Raw genomic sequence first — 12,122 nt, 5'->3', positions numbered from 1 at the left:
GAGCAGGCTTCATCAGAATTGTTAGAAGTCACAGAAGCGTGGGTTCTGCCAGGGAAATGGCTGCGTTCTCTGAAGTTTGGCTCTCTAGAAGTGATCACAAGAGCTTTTGACAGGTCTCCTTAACAACCTGGCGGGATGACTGTACCAGGTGTAGAAACTCAGAATGATCATAGAGGACAAGAATGAGCCACATGGAGGCTTGTGTGTTTCGCATGGGAGCCCATGCTGAAGTGCCATCCTGTGGTAATCTCTTCAGGTGAAGTATAACTGGTTACATACTACTGAAAGCAAACCAAGGGCGAAGAACCCCTTCAGTGCTGAGCAATGGGAGGACAGGTTGCAAAAGATGAGCCAACACCTGAGTGCTGGGGGAGGGAAGGAGGGAGGATGGACCTGATGCTCTGTCCTGTTGCATCCTATGCTGCCCCAGCAGCTCATTGCTTTGCACACCTGGAGAGGCATCTTCAGTACACATTAAACCGTAGTTGGAGCTCACAGCACCTCTAGTACCACCTTAGACTTCTGTACAATGCTCATGGTAATCCACCATGATAAATATCCAGAAAGAATGAATTTAACCTGTCAATTCACTGAAAAGCCCGAGTCAGCGTACAGATTGTGCTTCTGACATCTAGATGGTGCTGCATCTAGTGAAAGACTGTATTTTGGCCCATTTCCTCCTTTAATGCCCATCTCTGTTCTGGAAAGCAATGTGTTTGTTTTTCTGGCTGCTATTGATGCTAGAGTGAGTTCTAGCATTTGGGCTGCCACTGCTAGCTGTTTGGTTTTTTGTTTTTTGAAGGAGTGTAAGGTGTCTTGAAAAAAGTGCTGGCTTTATAACATGTAAGGAAGACTATCATCACTGCCTGCTATTGAGGCTCATGAACTTAAAGGTCTGCCACACCAAATTCTTGGTTAAAGCCAGCTCTGGCTCTAGAACTCAGGTAGCACTGCTCCTCCACATGCGTAATGAGTGAGATTTAAATGGCAATCTTTTTCTCTGTTATGCATTTCCAATGGCTGGTATCAAAATGGTTAAGAAAGACTGGGTCAAATGACAGCATGTGTTTTTGGAGGAGAAGGTCATGGATCCTGTGTGGTGCTCCACTGCAAAAGGCATGAATCCTTTAAATATTTGGCTATGTCTGCAGTTTAACTCTTGCCCTTGATGGTGCTTGGTCAAATGTGGTGTGCTGCAATAGCAGGCTGCATGACAGGCTCTACAAATGCTGCTTGTTTCCTAGATAATGTGCTTCTTTTCCCCTGCACCCCCTAATTAAATATATGCTCCCTGGGTATTATGTGGTACTGCAGAAAACTTGTTGTGAATTGCTTTCTTGTGAGAGGTCTGGTTTTGAGAGGAGAAGTTGAAGTGATATGAGGAAGGGTCCCTTGTCTTCTACAAAGGCGAATTTAAAAATTGCTACTGGGCCCCAACTGGAGGGCCACCAGTAATGCTGGCTTCTGTGAGGAGTCAGGAAGATAAACGTGCCCTTCCTGAATAACTGTGTCGGGCGTTTAGCACTTCTGCCCATTTTTTTTCCACAAACTTGAAAGATTTGGAGTGGGGCAAGGGAGAGAGAGGCTGCTTCTTGCAAAACCTCCGCAGATTCTTGCACTTGGCTCTTGCACTGCAGAATGTCGAGTGATGGGGAATGCAGGGGGCGGAGGAGCTGTTGGCTGTCTCAGTTGTGCAGTGTGATGCACCAGTGTATTAAAAAGCCTTACCAGCTGCTGTAAATTGCTTTCGGCCCATCCCCATCTGACATGTGAACACAAGAATTCCCATGTGCCACGAATCTTAATGTTTTGGGTTTTTTTTTTCCCTCTACTTCTATGCCTGGACATAAATGTCCTTAAGATGTAATTTTTCCAGCTCAACCATTAGAATTTCTAATTATGCTGGGAGAGCCGAGCTGCAGCAGGCTTGCTGTTCAGCTGCCCTCCTTGTGCCTTTCCCCTGCTTTTCAGACAACTGGTCTTTTTGGGAGGGAGAGTCCCTACCATGGAGTGAGCAAGAACTGAAATTTGGCAAATCTAAATGGGTTTTAATTTGCATCGATATTCTGCAGAAAATAACTGCTTGTAAACTGAGGGCAAAGCTTACCTCATTTGAAAAGCTTACATGTGATGAGCAGAAAGCGCTCTGTTCTTAAAGAATAAAATTAATGAAGGATATACTTACTGAAGTTATTCTACATTTGGTTTAGCAGCAGAAGTTGTTGAATCCTGTGAAAATAAAATAAGGAAAATAAGGTCCTTGCTTAGTGAAGTTCAGCTCAGATATTCAAGAAAAGCACGAAACTGGCCTTGAATGAGCTACTGACCTTGAATTGTTGGTGAAAAATGTTGAGATTACAATATGTGGATTGCAATTTAGCATCAGTCCTACGCATGTTGTCAGAAGCTTTGTTCAGAGAAGATGGAGAGTCATCTGATTAAATACACTTCGATTAAACTGGGGGGGGATTAAGGGGAGAGATTTTCAGATTTGAAGGTCACTATCTGATGGGGAAGAACAGTGGGGAAGATGCTAGTTGGGGTCATCCCTAAGGTGCTGTTATAGCTCCCAGGCTCAGAAATGCTTCTCTATGCATCCCTTCTCCTAGGGGATGCTCGAGTGCAACTTTTTGCATTGTGACAAATCTGCTTTTTTTGGTGGAAGTAACTGCTGTGCCAATGCAGCAGTGCTGTTGGCAGCAGGACTTGCAGCCTGTCTCCTTGCGCGATTTGTGGAAGCGCTCGAGCGCCTGCTGTGCTCCAGAGCAGCACTTGAACCTCTCCAGGCAAAGAGGGGCATGGAGCAAATGTCCTTGAACTGGAGGGCAGGAGGAAGCTGTGCGCTGAAACCCACCTCTGGGTTAACCTGGGCTGTGGACGAGCTTGTGGCTTAGGACAGGGGGTTGCAGCCATGAGAGGATGGACCTCAGGCTGAATATTGGGACATGATCCTGGCTCTGAGGCCTTCTTGCCCATGGAGCTATTAGAACCAGCATCTCTCAGCGCAGAGGTGCTCTGCAGAGAAGCTGTGTAAATGAGGCTATGGCACACAGAGGGTAAAACCGAGCAGGATCCTTGAGTGCACCTGGAGGAGTTTAGAGGAGGGGTGCTGCAAGTGAGACTGGGACCTGCAGGCAGGTGAGGCAGTCCTTCAGCCTCCAATTACCAAGTGTCAGCTCCTCTGCCCTGGATGGGTGGGGGAGAAGTGCAGAGGAGGGAACTCTTCGTGGTTTGCTGGCAAGTCACCCTCTCTTTGATGCACTGCAGCAAAAGCCCTATCTGAACTCTTCGGCGAAGGACATTGCAGGGAAGTGGGGGGGAACGACTGAAAGATGCTGCTGCCAGCACTGTGACAGCCAACCCCTGTCCTCTGCTCCCCCCACAGTCATTTAGCAATTGAGTTGGCCAAGTCCCTTGCCCTGTGTTTGCAAGTAGAATGCAGCGTCCTTTTCCTGGATGTCCTTCAATTGCAATGAGGGATGGTGCTGCCTGTGGGCATCTCCTCGAGGGGCTTTGCTGTAGCAATTTCAGTAACAGCCATGATGAAGCAGGAGCAAAGCAATGGACTGAATTGGGGTGCTGAGCCACCACTGCAGCATCTGCTCTGCACCTGCCCAAGCCAGGATGCTACAGTGTTCTGGGGACTGAAATGACGGATGTAGCGCATTGCATAGCGGCATGTTGATGGTAAAAGAGCGTAGAGCAGGGAGATGGATAACTGCTGATGCACTGCAGGTGACACTTGGACTATTGTTGCTGCAGCATGCGCAGGGTGTCTGGACTGAGACAAACAACAAGATAAATGGCAATTCATGCATCTTATCTACTAGGAATTGAATCTCTTCAATTCGTAATAGCCCGTTTTTGCCCGCCTCCCACCCCAACAAATATATGGTTGCTGCAGAGAATATGGCATCCTGCAGGCCACGCTGTCAGAATACCTGCTCTGCCCTCTCCTAGAACTGCAGCTGAAGCAGCTTAGGGTAGAAGATGACCCCAGTGCTCTATGGGCCAGCTGCAGTCCATGGAATTCTGGAGCGCTCTCCAAGGGGATGTCCCACTGCGCTGCTTCCAAGCTGGACCTCCCTGCAGCACAACCTGCAGGCAGAGCAGCATTTGGCCTCCTTGCTCTGGAAGGAGTTACAAGAAGGTGAAGGTATGGTAAGGCCTTTAAATGGTTAATGTTAACCTCTGAACTCCTTATACTGCAGTCATAATATTGAGACAGACGAGAGGGGGCACTCGCTTAGATTAACTTATGTGCAGTTTGTTGCAATGTTAGTAAAATAATTGGTTATCATGGGAAAAACAAAGTCTGCAGAGGACTTGAGATGTAGAAAAACTTGCAATAGCAAATTTTGCCTGTTCTGACCATTCCTGTACAATGTCCAAGTTGAACACATGTGTGATGAATGTATTTCTGCTGCTAGATAGCATTCATGACATTAATACTTAGCTGATGTTTATTTTCAGGCTCTCTATTTTAAGAAACTGACTCAGATTTTCATGGGGTGAGTGCTTCTGGTAACAAAGCTCTTAATGCAGAGCCCAGTTACTGGCAACGTTGGTGTGTTTTGTTTACAAACAACTTTCATGGCACAATATCTAAAAACAGCCACTAGAACTGTGAACAAGGCACTGGCATTTGCGCGCCTGTACAGCTTGGTTTGAAGCTGAGCTCTTTCTCTGTGTCCTGAAGGGCTGCAGTTGCAGCCAAGAAGGATGCGGAGACCTCTGCTTGCATGCTTTCAAAAGCTTTGAGCTGCTGCAGTTCTGTTCTTGATGATTGCTCTGTGCAGTGCTGTCTGGATGGGCTCCAAGCTGCAGAAATGGGTGGGGAATTTAGAGGATTGATTTAGGAAAAGCACTTACTGCATGGCAGTCATGTCAAGAGGAGTCATGGTACTGCAGCAATGGTAGAGGAAGTGTGGCCAGGGTAAAGAGAGATGTATTATCACTGCTGGCCCTGTGCTGATGCTTATGTGTGAAGGTAGATGCTGCTGCATGGACTTCCTAAGCAGCTCTGCATGCCGGGCACCTGAACTGAGCCTCATTGCTGGCTGGCTGGCAATTACATTGCTTCCACAAATGTGAAGCATGCAACAAAATAAATACCTGCAATCTGGGAACGTAAAGGGGGAGAGAGAGAAAAAAATCTCTTGAACTGCTTGAGCAAAGCGATCGTTCGTCTTCACCTTGTGAACTGGTAGGAAAAAGCATGATGAGCTACCCCTGCTGTGCTTCTGAAGGACTCCTGCATCTGCACTCATCCTTACTGCTGCAGCCCTGGCTGCATCTGCCATGGAACGAACGTGCATGCGGTGACACCTTGGGGGCTGCTGGCTGCCTGTCCCCCAGCAGAGGGAGGCAGCTGTATGCGGAGTTGCATGCATGCAGCTGCTCTGTGCTCTGTCAGCCTTCCTCTAATTAAAAAGAAATCCCTCACCAAGAAGAGTCATATCTCTTGCTGCTTAACGATAAAGCCTTTGAATAGCAGAGATTTGCTACCTGTAATTGCTCCAGCTAATCCTACCAGCAAAAGCGCTGTCCTTCACCTCAGCTACTATTCTTAGTTCAGTCCCTGTTGGATGCTTGACAGAGTAAATGCTAAGGAAAGATTAATTGAATGAGAGAATTCGAAAGTATTTCCGTGTAAAGCCATGGAAGAGATTGATGGAGACCCTGCTCTCCTCCTTTTCTGCAGGAGGTAAGTCAAATATTGATGTGCACGCTAAGAAAGTGGAGGAAATGCTTATGAACTTAGTGACCTGCGGTTAGCCCTCACCCTGCCCAAGGGAGTTGACTGAATGACTTAAGTTTCTTGTGACTCTGCTCTCGTGACCTTAGGACAAAAGTCTGCTGTTTGTCATCTTATGTTTTTTTTAATCTGTTGCTGGATCTTCAGCTTGCTGCTCTTCATCTGCTCCATCATCTAATGAGCGGGATCCCTGTGCCATCCGGGTCCTGTCCCCGTGTGTGGGTGCAACACTGGGGAGGAGAGACATGGTTCTGGAGGAGATCAGAGGCTGTCTGAAGAGGCCTTTGCTGTTAGAGGAGTAACGTGACTGCTGTGTCATTCAGTTTTCCTGCCTGATTCTGCAGGGACGGGTTTTGCATTGCAGGAAAGTAGGATATGTTAAAGTGCCTCAGCATTGGGCTTTTGCCTGGCTGGGAGCTTCAGTGTCTCAGTCCATCTGGCACAAGTCCTTTCTAACAGGGCAGCTGCAAACCGTGTTGATGTGTTGAGGTGTACCTGCACCTGGTATGTATTTCTGCATGTCTTGTGCTGTGAGGCGTATGGAGAGCTGGTATGTGTGTGTCCTTGCTTCATTTCATATCTGATTAGCAGACTGCCAGAGTGGACAGGGCGCTTCAGATGGAGCGGTAAGATGCTTTAGTTGTTACTGGAAACACTCAGTGGCCCGGATCTTCATCCCTTGCTCTGTACTTTAATTACTATGGTTTCTTCTGCTAATTGTTCTGCTTCTGTTTCCTGTTTCTGCAAAACAGGGAAGTGTTCACAGGCTGCTGTGAGGCCTAATTATCCACCAAATGCAACAGGAGAGAATATGCTAGCATCCTTGGAGACAAGGAGCTTCTGGGAGACGATGCTCTCGGTGGTGTCTGAACAGGTTTTTGGCTATGTAATGAGGCAGGGCATGGGTGTGATGGACCTGAGCTGCTGTGTCCTGATGGGGGAAGCTAATTAGCACGTGGTGAGTAGGGAAAACTGCTACATTAGACCATCACCTGTGAGGTCATCTTTCTAATAAAATATCTTAAATATCATATTTCTTCACTCTTACATGAGACATGCTTTCATAAATGACTACTGAGATATCTACAGATGCCTTCCCTTCACCATCTTCACTGATTACTTGTCTTTTCACACCCAGCACAGCTGGCCATTGCAGTACTATGTGTGCAGGCAGAACGTGGGCAGCCAGGACACAGGGGTTGAGGAAGCTCACTGAGCTCTGCAGGCTCCTGCCTCATCACAGTCTTTCTGTTCTTGCTGCCAGAGCTCCAGCAGTTCATTTTGTTACTTTTTCATTGTATGTCAGGCAAAAGGATACACAGCATTGGCAAGTGTACTTGTTCTATGTGATTTTTTTTCCTCTGCTTTGAAGACAAAAAAAGGTTGTTTCATGCTGGTTTTGTTCCATGGTAGTTAGGTGAAAGTTGTGTTCATTCTTCACGTAACTTTTTCTTTACAGAAAACACTTATTGGCCCTGGAAATTCAGAGAAGGTGAATGTTGCAAGCATGTTTTTGTCTGCCTATAACTAAAACGCACACAGACTTGAAACATGAATGTAAAATTTAAAGCAGAACTATCTGGACATGATGCTGTCAGGGTGCCTGTGTGCTACAGGCAGAGAGGAACCGCACTGACCTCTTTGGGGGCTGCCCCTCTCCACTCAGTGACACCTGATTGCAGGCTCAGTTGTTTGCTTCTGATGTCAAATGCTCACTGTTAGATGTTTCAGCTCTTCATCTGATTCATTTTTACCTCTAGTCTTTTATGAATTGGAAATAGGAATGTGTTTGTATGTAGAGGATGTAGGAGTTTATCCAGGCTATAGGTGCAGCTGTGATTTCCTGTGGGGACACATCTTGGGTTCCATGCAGTTTTAGATCTTGAAAATCTTGAGTTAGCAGTTTTGCAGCCAGAGGAAGGATGTAGGTCTTTCTAATCCTGAATCTAGTTTCTGTAGTGCTAGGCTTGTTCTTTAGCTGGCATTACGTGAAATAGTATGGAGAATGGAAGTATGTGGCATGGCTTGTTGGAAAGGTTTCTTTAGGCTTGCAGGAAATTGAATAATAGAAGCAGAAATGATCATTGTGCTACTCCATCCCTTTTCCTTCCGTGCTAGCTTAGCTTTCTGCTGCAGCATAGCAGACTCTGAACAGCTGCCTAGCATCCCTAACAGATGCTCTTTGTAGAAGCTGTTACTTAGATTGAAAGAATTACTCAACGTTTCCTCAGCTTAAAGTAGGCTTCGTGTTTGCACTATTCCAAGGGTAGTGGTGGAGGCTGTGTCTGCAGTGCGTCTGCTGAGTAGCAGTATGTTCACCGATGACGGTCACTTTGCTCTGGATTGATGGCTGTGCAACTGAAGAGACTTTACCCCCATCTCATTAGCCATAATTACCCGCTACAAAGTACGCGTATACAGGCAGCTACACCTGCAGCAGCCTGACCAGCAGACAGCCTGTGGAGAAACAGCCTGCAAAGGAGCTCAAGAGAGCTGGATCTGTATCTGAGCTGTCAAGTCATTGGGTTGTCCTCCTCTGGCAGCTTCTCTTAGGTTTATGTTCAAGTTCCAGGTGGTTAATGAGGCCTGGTCTCCAGCCTTCGTCTACCCAGTTGCTACAGGTAAAAACTTTAGCAGTGAGTGAAGTCATGATATGCTTAGACCCCAGCTGTTATTTCAAGTCCAGCTGGCAGATGAAATGTGCCTTCATGCTCTCAGACAATGGCAAATAAAGAGGTATCTGAGTCAGAGTAGCACTCCCTCACTGAGCTGATACTTGTGTTAACTCCTGATAACACAGGCCATGAGCTTGTGCACACAGACAGTTAATCCATCTCTGCTGAAGTATGGTGAGATAATCTGAGGGCACTTGTTCAAGCATATGACGCTGCAGTTAGATGCCTTTCCCATTCACTTGCTGCTGAAGTTTCCTGATGTAGACTCCAACCAAGATACTTCCGCAAAGGCAGATGTAAAACAGGTTACTGAGGTTTGTCAGGTTTGCACAAAGACCTTGAGCTATGTTTCAGCCATCTTACACTTAGCTTCTGGGAAGTGCTCATGAGACAATGCCAAAGGGCTTGTTTAGTAGGCATGAATTCTTTATACAATAAATACAACTCTGAACACAATAAATGCTGTTGTACATGCAGTATTTATGTCCATTACCAGGCCAATGCTGCATTTAAGGCAAATGGTTTCTGTGTTTTGCACAAGTGGACGTTTGCAGAGTCCTGCTGTGCTTACCTGCTCTTGTGAAGAAGACACAGAAATGTATTTTGCAGAAAGCCTGAATTCTTTACCTGTTTACTAAGGACTTTGCTATGTACATGTTAAAGAAATGTCCCTTTTTAAGGGGAGAGATATCATGTATTAGTGACTTCTGAATCTGTAGTGGTACCTTTATGTGGGATAGGCTGGAATGGATGGGGAGTGGTTGTGACCTTAAAGGAGACGCTGAGATAGCGTGGAGAAATGCAGCAATCTGATGATGCTGTTTTACCCTTGGCAGGTGAAGCAGCAGTGTGGTGCGTCATGTCTTGGGTGTAGGATGGAGATCAACAAACTGGCACTCTGTGGAGAGAGCAGGTAATCTCCCTGTACTTATATATCTTTCTAAGCTGGCATTGAAACCTAAGGCCAATGTCTGTACACAGTAAAGGTTTTTAATTAATGCATGATATTGTGATTAAGGATAACTGTGAAGGTGACATATGAGTTCAAGTAAATCTAGTTTTGTATCGTAGTTCCTTGGAGTTTGAGAATGGAAGGGATGCACTGAAGTAATCTGACAACTGAGCAGCAATAAATCTTGTAGCTACTCCAGTAGCTTGCTGGGTTGAACCAGAAAGGAGAATCGCCTTGATTTGAAGATAAAATAAATCACTGTTAGCTAGGTACTGAATTTCAGTCTTTGATGTCTTGTCAAAGTTTCTCTGTTTAGTTTAAGCTGCATCTCTGCAGTTGGCCTTCAGCCAGGGTTTTTCTGCCTCCATCTCCTGCAGTCGTGCAGCTGCAGTCATGCAGCAGCAGCATTCAGCACTTCTCTCTGGGAAGTGCTTCCTACCCTGTAAGCAGGTTGTCTGAAGGCAGCTTGGTTTAGCGAGAAGGGCACTCACTGTCAGTGAGATGAGTTTAAGTGCCTCTCAAGAGTCACAGGGCCTTAAACTCTCAGCAAGTGTAAGCTGAGCTGAAACTACAGCCGTTAGCTGCTTTCTGTGCTCTGGAGAGCTTTCACTGGTGAGACCCATCCTTTATGAGCTTGGGAAGGATTATGGCTCTGAAGTGGCGACAGCTCCTGCAGGTTAGAGGCAGCAGTTGCCCCTTGTGGGGCAGGATGCCAGTCTGCCTTCAGAAACTGTGCAGTCACGGTGCCAGCACGCCCGTGGGAAGCTTTGGATTGCTGGCTTCCAGATATGTGCGCTTTAACAAGGTTGTTAAGCTTAATCTTTTCATTCAACTCTGAAGTGTCTGAACCGTCTGGGCAGTGATCAGAATTCCCTCGTTCTGTGGTGGCTGCGAACAGAAGTGTATTCACAGCAGTGAGATCTCCTTGGGGTACGTCAGACTAATACCCACCTGTGCTTGCCAAATCTCAAGCATTTGGCTTCAAACCTTGCATTCAGGGGGAGCTTCCAGGCCTGCCTTAACCTGTGGTGATACCATAATCCCAACCCCAAGGAGCCAGCACGCAGCCTGGAGCCGGCACAGCCGCGGGTGTGCACCTGGGGATGCTCCTCTGGAGCTGCATCCTGAGTCAAGTGAGCTGCAGGGATGGATGGCTGCTCTAGAGGACCTGGGGGATCAGAATGGTTGGGGTAAAGTAATTTCATGCACACAAGAGTAGAAATTCATCCAAGCTGTCTCAGTGCAGTGTGGTTCCCTCAGGCCACCTTTCATCTTTCCAGCTATTGTTGCCTTTTTTTTTTTGAAGCTGTCTGTGTTCAGTTGGGTTATCTAAACCTGCCCTTGCTGGATGCTGACTTGCTGAGTGCGGGCACTTGACCTCTGGTGAAAGCTTTGGTGTTGGGAGCACTTTCTAAATTGGAGGTGCAATCGATTGGTGTTTGTAAATATGCCAACAAGTAATTACTTGTTTATATAAAAACTGCGGGAATTGTTAGCTTAGAGGCAGAGATAAGGCATTTTTCATTCCTTGGCAAACCATAGCCTTGCTAAGAGGGAGACGCTGGCATTTCAGGGCAGCTGGGCACAAACCTCCTCCTACACTCAGCCTCTTTCTTGTGTCTAGAACAGACTTTTTTTCCCCTATGCTTGTCACTCTAGCCAGGAGGGTTTAGAGTCCAAGGGAGGATGGTAAATGTCCAGGCTAGAGCCTGTTTTATAAACATTTTCATTCTTGCCTCTCTTCCCAGAATAGAGAACTCGCAAATTTCCTAATTTACAGATTGAGACAAGGAGGCTGCTGTGCTGGGCAAGCAAGTACAGCTCGGTCAGTGGAGCCTGACTAGGTTTAGCTGAACCTTGCTAAAGAGCGACTTGTCAAATTTAATTATTTTTATTTTTTTGTATAAATAAAACCTTTGGAGCGGTCTGCAGACCAGCAGTGCAGTGAAGGGTTCATCTGGAGGAACTGAAAGCAGCAGGATTGTGGGGAAGCAGATGCGAGATGTTCCTGTGTCCGCTGTGTGATTGCAATGAAGAGCTGCCCTGGAGGGGGAGCGAGGTGCCCGAGCCCCCTCCGCCGCTTTCCTTTCCCACCGGTGCCGAGATCGCTGCTGGGGGCCGGTGTGTGTCCTGGCAGGGGGAAGCCCCTCACCCCCCCCCGGTGGGTGCCGTGGATGCAGCACGCGTCCCGGTGCGTTGGAAACAGCGGAGACTGCGATGTGACCGAAGCTGTGTTACGTCCCTTGGCTAAAGGAGAATCCTGCATTCATCCTCACGTGGCTTTCCTCCGGGGAGATGAAAGCCAGCCCTCGCAGTGCCGCTGCCGTGCGGCGTTGGTGGCGGCGGGGCTGGAGCTGTATGACCGGGCAGCCTGGGGGAGAGGCTTCCGTGGGACTTGTCTGGGCTTGTTCGGGCTTCAGCCCGCCCCTGGCTCTGCTTTCTCAGGGATCTCATCGGCTCGAGCTGGATGTGCCCCCAGGCCGGCGCTGCGCCCGGCGAGCCCCCAGCCGCGTCCTGCCCGCCGCGGGCTGCCTGCGTGTGTGCGTGCGGTGCCTGCGTGGGCAGCGGGACGTGCTGGCTGTGTGTACGCAGCGCAGAGGTGAGCTTCAAGAGGCCCTGGGCTCTCGTAGGGGCACGCTCGGGAGCTGATCTGTTGTTGGGGTGCGGTGTTGGCTTTGCGGTCTTTGCTTTCCCCTCGTGTAGCCCCTTCACCTGCTGCAGCCGTGCGGGCTGAGAT

The 12,122-nt window shown here is 47.8% G+C and overlaps 1 protein-coding gene across 13 annotated transcripts in view; it reads left to right on the top strand.

The window, feature by feature from the left end:
- Positions 1–12,122, top strand: part of GPR157 (G protein-coupled receptor 157) — a 49,464-nt gene that overhangs the window by 9,787 nt on the left and 27,555 nt on the right. For 4 of the 13 annotated variants that reach the window (XR_002444410.1, XR_002444419.1, XR_002444409.1 and 1 more), the window contains exon 2: positions 9,270–9,346. The gene's annotated coding sequence lies outside the window, so the exon portion shown is untranslated. Of the gene's footprint in view, positions 1–9,269; positions 9,347–11,316; positions 11,985–12,122 lie in introns of those variants that run through there. The other 9 variants (XR_002444414.1, XR_002444407.1, XR_002444412.1 and 6 more) reach the window with 5 other exon arrangements.

The sequence above is a fragment of the Numida meleagris genome, chromosome 20 (assembly GCF_002078875.1).
Source record: "Numida meleagris isolate 19003 breed g44 Domestic line chromosome 20, NumMel1.0, whole genome shotgun sequence".
Taxonomy (NCBI): domain Eukaryota; kingdom Metazoa; phylum Chordata; class Aves; order Galliformes; family Numididae; genus Numida; species Numida meleagris.
The sequence above is the reverse complement of the archived record's forward strand: the minus strand, read 5'-3'. Positions and strand labels throughout refer to the sequence as shown.